Here is a 15,582-nt window from a genome sequence, read left to right on the forward strand (position 1 = left end):
AATGACTCACCCACTCGCCTCCCTTCCCAGGGCACCTGTAAATATGCATCGAAAGGGGGGAAAATCATCACAGTCTAAACTACGATTTCATTCATCCCAGCAAAATGTCATTGCTTTCCTGACTGCTATATGAAGGACTGCATAGATGGTGATGTGCCAAACCAACACAGCCTACCCCATGCCATGCATTGCGGCCTGCCACATGTTTCAAATTCTTCATTCTCATCCCATTTTACAGAGAGGCAACTGGGGGTATATAGATGTCATGCATGGCTGGTGTGCTATATTCAGCTTGGTGAATCAGGAACACAAGTTGTGCAGCAGTCTGACAGGGAGGAAAACACCTAAGGGCACAATCCTAACTCTCCCTTAGGTCAGCACAGTCCCTTGCACTGGCCCAGGAGGGTCGTAAACATGCCTTATGGCATCTTTATCATATGTGCCTCCTCTAGAGTCAGCTGGGTCTGTGCAGGGACATGCTGACTTAGCCAGGGAGCCTTGCATTGATGCAAGGGTCTGGTGTGCAGTGGCATAGCTAATGATCGTGCAGCCTGGTGCCAAGCTCAAAATGTTGCCCCAGAAGTGATGTCACAACCGGAAGTGATGTCACAACCAGGCTTTTTAAAATGTGAAAATTGGGGGGAACCCACCTCCTCCCCCCAGTCAGTGGCATAGCTAAGGCAAGTATCTGCTACCCAGGGTCAAAGAAGATTTTGTAGCCCCCTGCATGATAAAATCAAATTTAATTAAGTAAATAAATAAAAAGTTATTGGTTCCATGCTGTATCATAATAGTATCTCATTGGCACTCAGAACAATCAATCTCATAGGTCAGTTTGGAGTTAAGCAAATCCACATTTTATTCCACAAGACAGTTGTGTTTTCATTTTCTGGTTAATTGGGCATAACTTTTGACAGAATATAGATATTCCAGTGTAGTTTGTTTCATTGCACTCTTCATTAAATTACCTTTCCAATGATATATAACATGATGGTATTATTCATACATACCAAGATTTTCACAATTTTGCCCACTAGTGTCAAGCTCAGTTTGTTGCCCCCCTAAAGCTTGATGCCCGGTGCAACTGCTACCCTCTGCACCCCCTTAGCTACGCCACTGCTGGGGTGAGTGGGGAGGAGGTGAGGAGGAGGCGGGAGGGCGGCATTCCAGGGTTGATGCCATCACCACATCCTGTGGCAAGGAGTTCCACAGATCAACCACACACTGAGTAAAGAAATATTTTCTTTTTTCTGTCCTAACTCTCCCAACACTCATTTTTAGTGGATGTCCCTGGGTTCTGGTGTTATGTGAGATTGTAAAGAGCATCTCTGTATCCACTCTATCCTTCCTGTGCATAATTTTGTATGTCTCAATCATGTCCCCCCTCAGGCGCCTCTTTTCTAGGCTGAAGAGGCCCAAACACCATAGCCTTTCCTCATAAGGAAGGTGCTCCAGCCCAGTAATCATCTTAGTCACTCTCTTTTGCACCTTTTCCATTTCCACTATGTCCTTTTTGAGATGTCGTGACCAGAACTGGACACAATACTCCAGGTGTGGCCTTACCATCGATTTGTACAACGGCATTATAATATTAGGTTCTATATAGAGAGGATATTATGCAGAAATGTGGAGATTTATCTGTTTGGGGTACTTAAGAGTTGCCAGGTCCCTGAGATGCGGGGATGTGTGTGAAGCCAGGTGGATTAGAGGGTGGAGCCAAGTGGAGCCTGGTTGAGCAGAGAGTGGCAAATTCTTGCCTTCAAAGTTTCCATTATCTTTTTGTGCTTAAGCTTCAAATACCTTCGGGTGACTTTTATTCCCTTGATTTGCAATTGTATCACAACAGGACTGGAATAAGAGTCCTGTCTTGTCTGACACTAAAAAATGAACAGAAAAGTTGGACACTTCCTTGGTTGTCTATGTTATTTGGATGTTGCAGGCATAATTCCATGTCTTGAAAAACAGATGCATGGGAGATAGGCTAAAAATTCATAACACCCAGTTTACCTTCTCATCATTTGGACCCTGGAGAAAACTAAGAAAAGTCAATCAAAACCAAAAATGGAAAGCATCCATGACATATGCAAAAAGAGAATAGGCTCATTCACTCTGCCTGTAATTCTTAAGATAAAAAACACAGACACACATAAAAATGGTTCTTCTGCTGCCACATCTCCCACAACAGGCAATCTGTTGCCCCAAAGCATGAAAGTAAAACAAAATCATTTCACTGTACAGTTGTAATCCGGATGTATCTTTCAAGTTACGTAGCCTGAATCATCTTAAACTAGAAAGCTATGCTGACTTCTGGCTTAGGCACAAGCACAGCACATTAGTAAAGACCACAAGCCACCTCCACCAAGTGAACATAGGTATGTGGCATCTTTGGTGTGGTGGCCTTCCTTAGCATTCCAAAGGGAACTTGGAAGGCGCAAAGAGACAACATTATGGTAGCCTGTATTCAATATGAATGGCCTGTATTCTTCATATCCCAGTGCCAACACCAGGTTATTATGGGGATGCATTGCAAAGATGCTGGTGGCACTCATTTAACTCCACCACTGTACCTTTGAGGTGCTGCTGTTGCTAGAACTACATGGAACAGTTTAATGACATGGAGAGTCTCCATAGCACCTCCAGGCATTTTTGCAGGGTGGGATCAGGGGTCAACCAGGTCAGGCAATGACCAAAGTCCATACCCAGACCCAAGCTGGCCTCTGAACCCTCAGTACAGTTGGCAGTGGACTTCCATCTGCTGCCATCAGGGGCAGCCAGGGGCACCATGGGGGTCCAGTGCACCGGGCTTTTACGCCGGATATCCCGCAACCTGCAACTAGCACTGCATTTCTGGGAGGCGCTGGTGTGGCAATTCTCCATGCAACCTGGCTGGTCACATTTACAGTTAGGCAAGTCAGGTTCAAATTGTACTATTGTTTATTAGAAAAGGTTATATTCCTGGGGCAACCAACCATTGAGGCAGACCAAATCATCCACTTTCAGCAGCAGGCTAGGAGAGGCTGTGAACTGGTAAGAGGATGCCCTGCATCTTGCGCCCACCTACCGCTTGCGGTACCTGGACACTGCGACCCTGTTCCTAATCACTCTCCAGCAACTAGGAATAGGATTGTGGCCTCTCTCTGCCTCTTCCTCTTCTCCTCTGCACCTTCATTGGCCAGGTGGGGAGGATTTCAGAACACTCAAGATCCTCTCTGCCCAGCCAATTTTGAAGACACAGAGGGGGGTAGAGGCAGTGAGGTGAAGGCAGCAGTGGCGAACACTGGCTCAGGTGTGCCAATAAAGGGGGAATAGAATTTGGGTGGCCACTTCAGGTGCTACCTTGGCTTGTGCTGGGCCTGATCATTCACCACAACACACTTACCCAACTACCTTTAACTGTAGTAAGCTGAGCCTTAGAGGCTGTTTTTCCCCCTCTATTGCCTCCTCCATCTGCCTTAGACTGGAATTCCTTCAGCTCCTCTGTCTATCACAGGGGGCATCTTTTTAACCAGGCTCTCCCTGAGATTCTGTCCAGAGGCTTCCCACCAAGGTCTTAGAGGTTTGCCCACAGCCAGGCTCACCAAAAACCAATCTGTGCCTGTTCTTCCCCTTGGTTCATGTTTCTTTTTCAGCTCCCCAGGGTTAAGAGTAGAAATCCTCATCACTTTGTTCCATAAGCAGTTTGCAAACATTCTGAAACCATGTAAGGACTGTCAGATAAGTTCTTACTTGTGGGGCTGTGAATTAGCCAGTCTTTGGAAAGATCTTTAGAATCTTGCTATGGAGGAATAAGAAGAGACAGGAGTAGGATGTTCCCAAGGCCGGCCTAGGGCATTTTTTTTTGCAGGGGCCCCACCTCCCTCCCCCCCCCCCACTCACTGGGATGAATGCAGTATGGGCTAATGGTACCCCGTGTGAACCATGGTACCCAGAAGTAGATGGTGGCCACATGATGACATCACTGCCAACTGCTTCTGGGAGGCCCATATTAGGCCATTCGGAACCAGAGGCAGGCAAGAGGACTGCACACATCAGTGCTCCACTCACCATACTTCAGCATGGATGATTCCATGCTGGGGCATCAGCTATGGAGTGAGGTGGTGGCAGCACAGGACTCTAAAGCAGTCACTTTCAACCTTTTTCAGCTCACGGCATACCGACAAGGCACTAAAATTGTCAAGGCACACTACCAGTTTTTTGCTTACATTAAATCACTACATTACAATTAATGGTTAATATAATTAATGCAATTATATTATTACATGACAAAGAAACTCACAAGAAGCTTGGAGAGGAAAGGATATGTGATTGTGAAAAGGATGAAAAATGTTCTTAAAGTGTTATGCGAGAAAGTGCTGGCAAAGAGCGGTCAGATTGAGCACATAGGAGAGCTGTGGGGTGAGGGGCAATGAAGAGACATGAGTGAAGCAACTACAGGATTCAGCTGGAGTGGGGGGAAGAGAGAACTTGAAGCAAGTGATTCTGGACCTTTGGAAGGTGCAGAGGAGTGAAGGGAGGGACAGAAAGAGAGGTGCTGACTGCAATTATGAGATTTGGGGGGCAAGTCCCTGTGGGAGGGAGTGGGGTGGGGAGAAGTACCAATTGCCTGCTCCTTTATTTAAGAAAAAAAAGTGTGACCGAAAGCCCAAGCCTAGGCATATCTACTCAGAAGTACGCCCCATTATAGTCAACGGGGCTTACTCCCAGGTAAGTATGGAGAGGATTGGGGCCCAGTGCCCTTCCCCTAAAAGGCAAAAGGCAATGCAGGGAGGGTCGCTTTGGGGAGTTGCAGGCAAACTGTGGCAAGGAAAAGGGACTATCCAGGACCCTTTAAGCCAGCCAGTTCTTAGGCTGGTGGCCTAGCAGACACACTCGCTTCATACCTGCTTGCCTGCTGCTGACTCCCTCCTTCTTACTCACTCCACCTCCTCCAAGCTTCTCTGGTCGCCCAATCAGCATGCAGAGGAGGCAAGGACTTAATACCCAATCCTAGGCGTGTCTATTCAGAAGTAAGCCCCATAATAGTCAATGGGGTTGACTCCCAGGTAACTCAGGATCAGGTTGCAGCCTTCCTCTTGCTCAGGGCCCCGACAAGCCCCTTTGCTGGCTGGCTGCCTGCTCCTTTTCCTTCTGCTGCGCGTAAGGCTCAAAGCATCCGCTTCCCCCGCGCGTGGCTGCTGCCTGTCTGCTCTGATCTCGCGGCACACCTGAGGCAGCAGTGTGCCACGGCACAGCGGTTGAAAAACGCTGCTCTAAAGTGTGGTGCTCAGTCTGGTCCAGCTGGCCAAATTGCCCTGGGTCCTGAATCCTACTCAGTAGGAGTAGGATGTTAATGTCAGCTACAGTTCCTTGACTACACCACCCATCTGGCTTAGTGTGTCCTCGTGCCTAGAAAAAATGAAGGACTACAAAGGCAATGCAAATTCTGCCCCCCCCCCCCACAGCAGCAATGCTTTCCTGTCTGAGGGACAGGCTGTGTTTTACAGAAGTACCCTTTCTCCCCAGCACAGCAGCTGCTCCAAAGTGAACCAACAGGAACTCAGGAGAGTGAAACATTACAAGCAGATTGCAAAGGAAAGTTAGGATGGCCAGATGGCGTGTGTGTGGTGAAACATGCCTCTGTGTCATTAAAAACCCCAACATGAATGGTGGAGTTGGGTTATGTCAAGAAATGGTTGGTTGGTTGGCAACCTTCAGTCTCGAAAGACTATGGTATAAGCCTACAGCACCTGGTATTCCCAAGTGGTCTCCCATCCAAGTACTAACCAGGCCTGACCCTGCTTAGCTTCCAAGATCAGACAAGATCAGGCATGTGCAGGGTAACAGTTGCTGCATGTCAAGAAGTTGCTTTCATGTCAAGAAATGAAAGCATCCTTTTACACCCACACGCACACTCTGCACAGCCTAGCCCAGCCCACTTACGTTCGGTGTGACCTGGCAATGTAATTTGACCCCTTCACAACAACCAATGCATGGAGGCTTCCATGATGTGCAACATCTCAAAATCATTGCCACAACCTGAGGGGCACAGCAGGGAGAGAAACACAGACCTCAGCTGAAAGGGCTCTGCGTACATTCTCAAATAAGCCTCACTCTCTAGCCGTTCTGAGCCAATCCTAGAATTCCTTGTAGAATCCTTAGACAGGGAACATTCATCTAATGTTCCAAAGACAGCTGCTTCCAAGAGAAATGCCATGCCTGCTATGTGACGTATGTTGATATGTGTGTGTGACAGAGCAAAAGAAAAGTTACACCTGTGTTGGAATATATTGCTGCTATCAATATAGTCCCAAATGTTCCAGGATATTTGAACTCCTCATGGGGGGGGGGGGGAGAGGAAACAATTTCTTTTCCTTAGGAAAAATAATGGAAACTTGTGGGAAAATGGAAATATATGTATTTTCTTTTCAGATTTAAACTTTCTTTACTACAGTGGTTCTCACATTTTTAGCATCGGGACCCGCTTTTTAGAATGAGAATCTGTCAGGACCTACCTGTGACATCATCAAGCAGGAAAATTTTTAAAAATCCTAGGCTGCAATCCTACCCATGTGTACCCAGGAGTTAGCCCATTCACTATCATTGTCAAAAGCATATACATAGTAGCTTGTTAAAAGTACAGGTCTCTAACATTTCCCCAAATGCAGTCACATACCATGGTAGCAACAAGTCTAAAATATTAAAAATAAAATATTGAAATAAATGGGGACTCACCTGATGTTGGCTCGTGACCCACCTAGTGGGTCCTGGCCCACAGTTTGAAACACTGATCTGGAAGAATGCATTGCATCTGTCTGGGGGTGCAGGGAGCCCTGCGCAACCATGTACAGGGCTCCCCAGCCTGTTAAAAGTGAAAGCACAGCGATCGTGCTCCGGCTCCACAAAACCAGAAGTGGAGCGTGATCACTGCACTTTCACTTTTAGAAGACTGGCACCCCTGGGAAGCTGCTGCAGGGACTGGTAAATCCATCCCAGTCCCTGCAGCCCCCTTAGTGATGCAATCCTGGGGATCGTGTTGCTGCCTCCCACCTGCCCCCGCCTCTTAAATGGGCAGAGGCCAGGGTCCTCAGGTTGGGGTGTCATGACACCCCAGTTTGAAAAGCCCTGACATAGCACATAGAATTGTACTATTTGTGTATTTATTCCATTTCAAAGCACATGCCATGTATGCATATTTATTCCATGTAATCTTCTGCATATTTATTCCAAAGTGAGGGTCAAACTACATGCTATACTAACTTCATCATTACCAGGTGGGTTTCACAATGGAAGTGGATGGTGTGTGTCCCTTTTTTTGATCAGGTGGAGTCTGATCATGCTCAAGACTTTGGCACGAGGGAAGACTAATGCTCCCCCTGTGCAATTTTCCTCCTGAGAAAGTCTCCTTGAGGCAGTGGCGTAGCGGGGGGCAAGGGGTACTGTGCTCCTGGGTGGCACTCCATTGAGGATGGCAACACCACTCCCAGGGCAATCTCCAGCAGGAGAACCTGCCCCCTCCTGCAGCCACTCTCAGATTGGCTGAGTGCCACTCTGAGTGGTCATCTGATTCTTCCGCTTCTCTTCTGTGGTGCGCACCCAGAATTGTGGTGACAGTATCACATCACCGCAATTACTTCCAGGTCAGGGGGAGGCACTTGAAGGGGTGGCCCTGGGTGGCACAAGTGACAGGCTATGTCACTGCCTTGAGGTGGCTATTTGTCCCCAATGTTGCTATTTGCTGCAAATAGCTGCCTTGGGGACAAACTGCCTCATTTGGGGGGGGGGCACAATTTCCAGTGGGAAAATGGTGCAGGAGGAAAACGTTAGCCCCCCCCTTCCCTAAACACCATGATCCCATGCTGGATAACTCTCTTCTCTGCAGCTGCTGTTTATTAGAAAAGAGATGCTTTTGGTTCACTTGCAATGTTCAACCTGTCTGTGTACGATGGGCTCAATATAATGTGTAGTTTGGTTCAAGTCTCACTTTGTCCAATGGGGCATAGCTAAGCAGGGTCAGGCCTGGTTAGTACTTGGATGGGAGACCGCCTGGGAATACTGGGTGCTGCAGGCTTATACCAGAGTCTTTCGAGACTGAAGGTTGCCAACCAACCAACCAACCATACAACCAGATAAGAGTTTAGGACTGCAAGCTTAGTTTTGTTCAAACCATGATTGCAAACATGTCGAGGTGGAACAGCAAGCTGTTGCAAGTGACCCATAGACTTGACAACTGGGAAAATGGGGAGGGTGAGGAGTTGCAAGCAGAAACTATCATCGCTGTAATAAACAAAAGGAAGTTTCTATTATCTGTACTTAGAAACCGTTCCCTCCCTTTACCGTCAGTGTGATCCAGAAAGAGAAGGAACAACACAGTGAGATAGGCGTGCAACATTCTGAAAAAGCCCCCAAAACTCACATCTGCCTCCAGCCTGAATACTGACCACAGTATTCAAGAGTGCCAGTAAATTTTGATACTGCATATAACCTTGCAAAGGCCCAAATTAGAGATCTGCTACAGAACTGCATATAACCTTGTAAATAAATACGTTAAGTGACCAGCACTCATACAGAGCCTGCATTTAGTAACCAAGATTCAACAGACAGCACAAGTCAGAACAGGATTGCCATATCATCTAACACTACAATACAACACGCTGGGGTTGGGCAAGCCATATTTAAAACATTTGCATGTAGGTTTATGATTTGCACCAGTTAAACGACGGATTAGGCTCAAAATGCCTACAGATTGTGGCTGGGATTTGGAAGAAGTACCCCAGCAGCTCCAGCTTCCCCTCCCAAAGCCGTCACCCCGAAGCACTCTTTGTAAAACTTCCAACATTTTAAGCAATTGGCCATTGTGGGGGAATTTTGCACATGCAAAGGGAATTTGCCATGAAAACTTTGATTGCATTCCCTTGTACCCGAGAGAACTCTAGAGAAGAAATATAAGTTTCCAGAGTTGAAAGTGAAACATTGGGACTAGATCCGATAATATGTTTTAATCCGTGACTTAAAGACTTGAGCAACATGTTAAATCATGCTTTAAATATAAAGTGCTCTCTGCAAAAGATGTGTGGCAATGTTGTGGAGTGTATGTCATGCCATTTCTGCATGAATGCAGCAAGTGAATGGCATAATTCTGCTGACTTGGCAATGGGGCCCCTTTAAAGTGCTGCTGTTTGGCAGGGTGAGAGCAACTACCCCTATTCAGCCCAGTAGTTTCCCCTCTCAGCGTCTGTTGCTGGTATCTCCCTTGTGTCTTTTTTAGATTATAAGGATGTTTGGGAGATGCTTAGGTGCCCTGAGAACCAATAGTAGTGTCTGATAATAGTTTATTTTTCTAAAGCACTTTCAAAAACCAAACCAAAGGATCATTTGTAAAGCCCCTTCATGCATGATTCCTTAAGGCTGCCTGCTCCCAGCCTGGAGATGACATTTACTCCATGTTTGCAGATTCTCTGTAAAACTAGTTTTGCAGATTCTCTTATTGCTCCAGAAAGCTTTCAAGAACCCAGAGGAGACAGGATTGCCACTGTTTTCATAGGCAAGGCATCCCTTGTCTACAACAGTTACCTTACAGGTAAAGGTGCATCTTTCCAACCTGAAGTGACATTCTGAATCCAAGAGGTAAGAAACAATAGAAGAGATGGTAGATAGAAGAGATGGTTGATAGAAAGGATGGTCCTAACACTCCAGCAATGTTGTTCCTGCCTAACAGGTTGTTTTCAGAAGTGAGGCTATGGGCCTGTTGCTATACACTGTGGTATTTAAGTTTTGGGTTTCCACAGGACTCTGTTTTGTCCCCAATGCAATTTAGTATCTACATGTAACTACTGGAAAAGATTGTCCAGAAATTGGGCATGAGGTGTTACTGGTATGTGGGTGATATCTGACTCTGTTCTTTTCATCTAATCCAGGTGAAGTGGTGGTTATGCTAAACAGCAGGGACATGCAGTCAGGGGAGGCAGAGCCTCACCTGTCATACTTCAATGAAGATAGCTGTTACAAAAAGTTTAAAAAAATAATAAAATACAATAAAAATTGAATTTCCCACTGATCTGTGTTATAAATTCATTTCTGTATCATTCCAATCATTTTTTAATAGTCAAAATTGCCAAATTTGTAGAGCTCAGCTGCAAATACAAGGAGAGAGGAGAGGTGCGGCAGCGACAAGCTCAGCCTCCCCTCTGATTGCGCAACCCCTGACAAACTGGATGGACCAAGGGCAATAAGTGTGGGCCTGTTACTAACTCTCTGTATGTCGCCAGTGTAATGTTTGTAGACCCCTTCATTACATGGCTTCACCTTCCATAGTCTAGGTAATTTACTTTTTGTATGCATATAAGAGACACCTGCGTTGGCTTGGTCATGTCGTGAGAATGGATGATGGCCAGATCCCAAAGGATCTCCTCTATGGAGAACTCGTGCAAGGAAAGCGCCCTACAGGTAGACCACAGCTGCGATACAAGGACATCTGCAAGAGGGATCTGAAGGCCTTAGGAGTGGACCTCAACAGGTGGGAAACCCTGGCCTCTGAGCGGCCCGCTTGGTGGCAGGCTGTGCAGCATGGCCTTTCCCAGTTTGAAGAGACACTTGGCCAACAGTCTGAGGCAAAGAGGCAAAGAAGGAAGGCCCATAGCCAGGGAGACAGACCAGGGACAGACTGCACTTGCTCCCAGTGTGGAAGGGATTGTCACTCCTGAATTGGCCTTTTCAGCCACACTAGACGCTGTTCCAGAACCACCATTCAGAGCGCGATACCATAGTCTTTCGAGACTGAAGGTTGCCAACAGAATAAAGATATTTAGGCTTGCTCGTCTCATCATAAATCTGCAGTGAAAAAGCACCAAGGGAGGCAGCTATGAACCACACTGAGAGCACAAACCTAACCCCTTATGTTAGTGCTGACATAAGGGCAATGCAGATCTGAGATAAAGGAACAAACATTCCCTTACTTTGGGGAGGCCTCTGTGAGTGACACCCAACTGCAGGATAAAGCACACGTCCCATTGGCACTGCTGTGCCAGTGCTGGAAAGCACTGACATAAGGGGTTAGGATTGCGCCCAAAGGGGGCATGTTGAGTCCATGTAATTGGAGATGCTCAATCTCCCTCATGTTGGTTAGCTCTAGCAGAAAAATTTACAGTGGCTGCAAAGAAAAAAAAATTCAATGCAGCTAACAACTTTCAGGATTTTTGTTTATCCAGAATATCTCTAAACAATATGGCCTGAGAAATGGAAAACTTATCTAACCTTTAAAATTTCTCAAAATTGGACTTTCAATCAAAACAAGGAGTGATTAAAAAATAGAAGACCAATGTCAGAGCTTAAGGATCTACTTCAAACTAACCAACAGTAAATAACACAGTCGTTTCAAATGGATACTATCCAGTGCCTCCCCAGCCACTGACTTCATCACACGTCACTGCTAAACAGGTGCTTGATGTCAGAGATGGATGTTGGCTAACAAACTGTAACTGAATCTAGATAAGGCAGTAGTACTGTTAGTGGGTGAAAATGACCAGGGAAGTCACAACCAACTTGTTCTGGATCTGGTGGTACTCCCAACTTAAAGAATGAGTTTGTGAGTCACCATTGCTGCTGGATGTCTAAGAGCACAATCCTAACCAGGTCTAATCAGAAGTAAGTCCTATTTTGTTCAGTGGGGTTTACTCTCAGGAGAGCGTGCTTAGGATTGCTGCCTAAGTGGCATCTGTAGCTGAGACCATCTTTTTCTAAATTTGGTTGGCATACCAGATGCACCCACTCCTGGGACAGAATGACCTGGTCACAGATCTGTGCTTTAGCAACATTCATGCTTGATAATGTATTATCCATGGGGCTGCTTCTGATAACTCCTTGGAAACTTCAGTGAGTGCCAAACACAGCCGGTAGGCTGTTGATAGGGGCTGGTTGATACGAATATATTGCACCTATTTTCCAAGGAGCTTAATTGGCTTTGGGAGCAATTCAAAGTGTTGGTTTTGACCTTTAAAGCCCTAAATACTCGAGAATAAGAGTACCTGCAGGACTGCCTGCTCCCAAAGGAACCTGCCCAGCATCTGAGATTGTCATTCAACCAGATTTTGTCTCTAAGCGTCCTTAGCTCCAGGGGCTATGCTGGTGGCTGCCGTGAAAAGAAACCAAGGTATTTTCTGTGGTTGAGCCCTAGGTGTGGAATTCCCTCTGAGGGGAGATTTGCTGGTCACTTCATAATTATTCTTTAGGTGCAGGGAAAGTCTTTCTTGGTGGGTAAATTGATTTGTTGTGCTTGCTGTTTTGTTTTTAATTGTCTTGGTTTTCTCTCTGCTGCTTTTATTGCTATTTATGTATGTATAATGGCTTCCTGATTGCTGTTTACATGGTTTTTATACTGATGTGTTTTATTATACTGATGTTGGCCTTGAATGCCAGCTATGACTGAAAGGTGGCCTACCCATTTTGAAAATAAATATCCAGGACAGAGATTTTGGAGTCACAATGGATCATACAGTGAAAGCATCAACTCAGCAGCATTCAGCAGGGGCATAAACAGAGAGGCATTGTCTTGCTTTTGGAATAGTGCATATGGCTCTGATCTCCCCATCTCATAAAGCTTATCATTGAACTGGGGTTATTTGCAAGAAAGGGTATGCAAAGGGCAAGTACAAGTATATTTCAAACCAAGAGTCACTGTATTCTGGAAGCTGATGTGCAATCTTTTCTCTAGGGTCAAGCTCAAGGGAAACTTGGCTACACCTTGTGTTGATTGACAGGAGGATTTTGGTGCTAGGAAGTGACCCCATCTCCCTCCTTTTCCCAGGTTTTTTTTGTGTGTGTGTCTTTAAACAAGGTTGCATTCCAATATACACATCTCAGTCCAAGTTCCATTGGACTCGGTGGGGTTAACTTCTGAATAGGCGTGCATAGGATTGCACTGTAAAGCACATGATCTTTTAAATACCTACACAAGAAAGTTGTGCTTAGGCAGACAGAGGGCCTGAAGCAGGGAAGGAGGCCAAACAAGAAATAAGAGTTCAACATGATGACAAATATGTGTATTGTTATGCAAAGATGGGGAAGCTGGGCAGGACAAACATTGGTGTCTTTGTATGGTAGAACAAAATCCTTCCCAAGTGATTGGCACTGGAGTACTTTCTTATTTTAATAGAAAGTCCATCTCTTCATTTTAATGGAAAGACTAAAGTGGTTTAGGGCTTTGTAATGTTTTTTTAAAGATGCCTTTGGAAGGACATGGGAGAGGTTTATCAAATCATGACTAATATGGCGAAAAGCGTCAGAGAGAATACTTTCTCCCTCTCTCCTAACAATAGAACCCAGTGAGAAAGAGTAGCAAGTGATTCAGGAGAGATTCAATACTTCCTCTCATCACGCATAGTTCATTTATGGAATTTGCTGCCACAAAATGAACAGATGATGGCTTCTGGTTTGGAATGGGGTTGGGAGCAAAATGGGGTGGAGAGGGGGCAGGGGTGGGTGGATTGGGTCCAGGAAGGGGGCAGGTTTAGCAACGGGTGCGGCAGCTGAATCCTATCCCTCTTCCTGAACCTGATCCATGGTGGTCCATACAGACCTGCACCAGCTATTTAACTAGCACAGGTCCAAGTAGACCCCTCACGCAACAGAGGTTTTACCCCCAGATAAGGGAATTATTGTTCTCTTACCCAGGGAACTGTTACCAAAAAGGCTGTTTTGTTTAGGGGAATTATTTATATTAGCCTTCTGGAAACTTTTGGGACCATAGGCTGGATACAAGACAGCGTAGAGCAAAGAAATCTCTTGTTTAGCTTAATGAGACTGGGAGAAAGGTAACTTTCAATCAAAGGATTATATTTTTATTGCAAAAATAGACAAAGGTAAAACATAATACACATAGAGAATCGATAAGTATAGATTTCTAGTACTGGTCTGGTGTACCTAACTAGTGGTGGATGTGTGTGCTATGTATTTTGGGGTGCATCCGAAAAAGAATCAGAAATGGACAGGAAGTAGGGAGGTATTATAGGGGTTCCTTAATCTGCTAAACCCAGTTGCTGACTAAAGATGGGGGAGCAGGGAGGAATAGGTAGGGAAGAAGGGGGGGGAAGTTTAGACCCAATGATATATTTACCTGTGGGGGGGGGAGAGTTGGAGGAAGAGTCTGGCCACTCCGGCCGGTGGGCAGTCAGAGAGAGAGAGCGCATGTGCTCTGAGTTCTCCCTTAAGAGTTGTCTTTGACCTGGAAGTCAATTCAAACTGACCGGAAGTATCCCAGAGCTGTGGGCATGCTCAGTAACACTTGGAGTATGTAAAGAAAAGGTGGAAGGGTCCAGAACTCTGTTATCAGCAAAGCTTGGCTCTGGGGGAGGGAGGCAATTTGCATAAGGTGCTTAAGAGTGTTAAAGCTACAACAAAAGAACAATAGACTTCCTCCTCCATAGGTGCATGCTTGTTTTGCATAATCAGGAGACACAGTGATTAGGTTATACATTGACCTGCAAGGAATTGGGGGTTGTGTAATTCATGTGCTTGTAGCTTGGCCATGGCCCTTAGAAACATGTGCTGGGGGAGGAGTGGCCTGCTTGCTTGGTCTGTAGTGTCCAAAATACATAACTAGATATAAAAACACAACTTGGAAGGGAAAAAGGGAATTTTCACGTAACAGAACTGCCCCTCCCATAGGATGCAGCAGTCGCCACTTTGGTACCACTGCATCGGTGGGGGGCGGGAAGAATAGGATTGGGCTATAAGTCTGTCAACCTCCACATTCAGAGGCACAACATCTCTGAAAACCAGTTTCTGATGGAGGGCTCTCGCCTTTATGCTTGCTTGTAGGTTTCCTGGAAACATTTGGCTGGTCACAGTTGAACACGGGATGCTGGATTAGGTGAACTTTTGGTCTGCTCTAGCAGGGCTCTTCTCATGTTCTTATGCAGAACTGTGCTTTGCATTCTCTGAAGTTTCAGAGTCGATTGCACAAAAGGCTTGATGACGGTCATGGGACTCTATCACAGTCCAACAGTGTGAGGTTTTAAAAGGTGTTTATTTATACCACTCATAAGCAACCATTTAATATTAGGCTGGGAGCATTTTTTTTTCCTGCTTAGAGGGCTCCAGGTGAACTGGTATTTGGAGTCACTTCTCTGCCAGCACAAAGCACAATTTGCCAATTTTCTGACTATGTGTGGTATGGAGCAAGTGGGTCCTGAGAGAACCACAATATCAGGTTCACACTCACACAGGATCCTATATAGACCAGTGGTGGGCAAACTTTCAACTTTAGGGATCTTGGACTAACAATTGTGTAGGAGAGAGAATTTCGGCAGGTACAGCTTGTCATCTGTGAAATGACAAGCTGCACCTGCTGAAATTCCCTCTTCTATACAATTGTTAAAGGTCCAGGATCCCTAATGTTGAAAGTTTGCCCACCCCTGCTGTAGACAATTGGTGTCAAGGTTTATATCGGCATCGTGAAGAGGTTGATCAACACTAGAATCAAGGAACATCTAAGATTTTGTAGAATGGGACAGATTGAGAAGTTAGCAGTAGCTGAGCAATCTTGGCATATGGGACATTGGATCAGCTTTGACCAGATGCAAGTCTTGGTGAGGGAACAGCAACACCAAG

At 45.7% G+C, this 15,582-nt stretch overlaps 1 protein-coding gene and 1 pseudogene across 4 annotated transcripts in view; one reads left to right on the forward strand and one right to left on the reverse strand.

Moving 5' to 3' along the window:
* The window catches only part of C3H10orf71 (chromosome 3 C10orf71 homolog), a 49,281-nt gene that overhangs the window by 8,151 nt on the left and 25,548 nt on the right, over positions 1-15,582 (forward strand). The window contains exon 1 of one of the 4 annotated variants that reach the window (XM_066622647.1): positions 11,945-12,124. The exons of the other annotated variants lie outside the window; for them this stretch is intronic. The gene's annotated coding sequence lies outside the window, so the exon portion shown is untranslated. Of the gene's footprint in view, positions 1-11,944; positions 12,125-15,582 lie in introns of those variants that run through there. 4 annotated transcript variants of the gene reach the window in all.
* On the reverse strand, positions 5,715-5,834 carry LOC136646184 (5S ribosomal RNA; annotated as a pseudogene).

This window comes from Tiliqua scincoides, chromosome 3, assembly GCF_035046505.1.
Source record: "Tiliqua scincoides isolate rTilSci1 chromosome 3, rTilSci1.hap2, whole genome shotgun sequence".
In the NCBI taxonomy this organism is placed as follows: Eukaryota; Metazoa; Chordata; class Lepidosauria; order Squamata; family Scincidae; genus Tiliqua; species Tiliqua scincoides.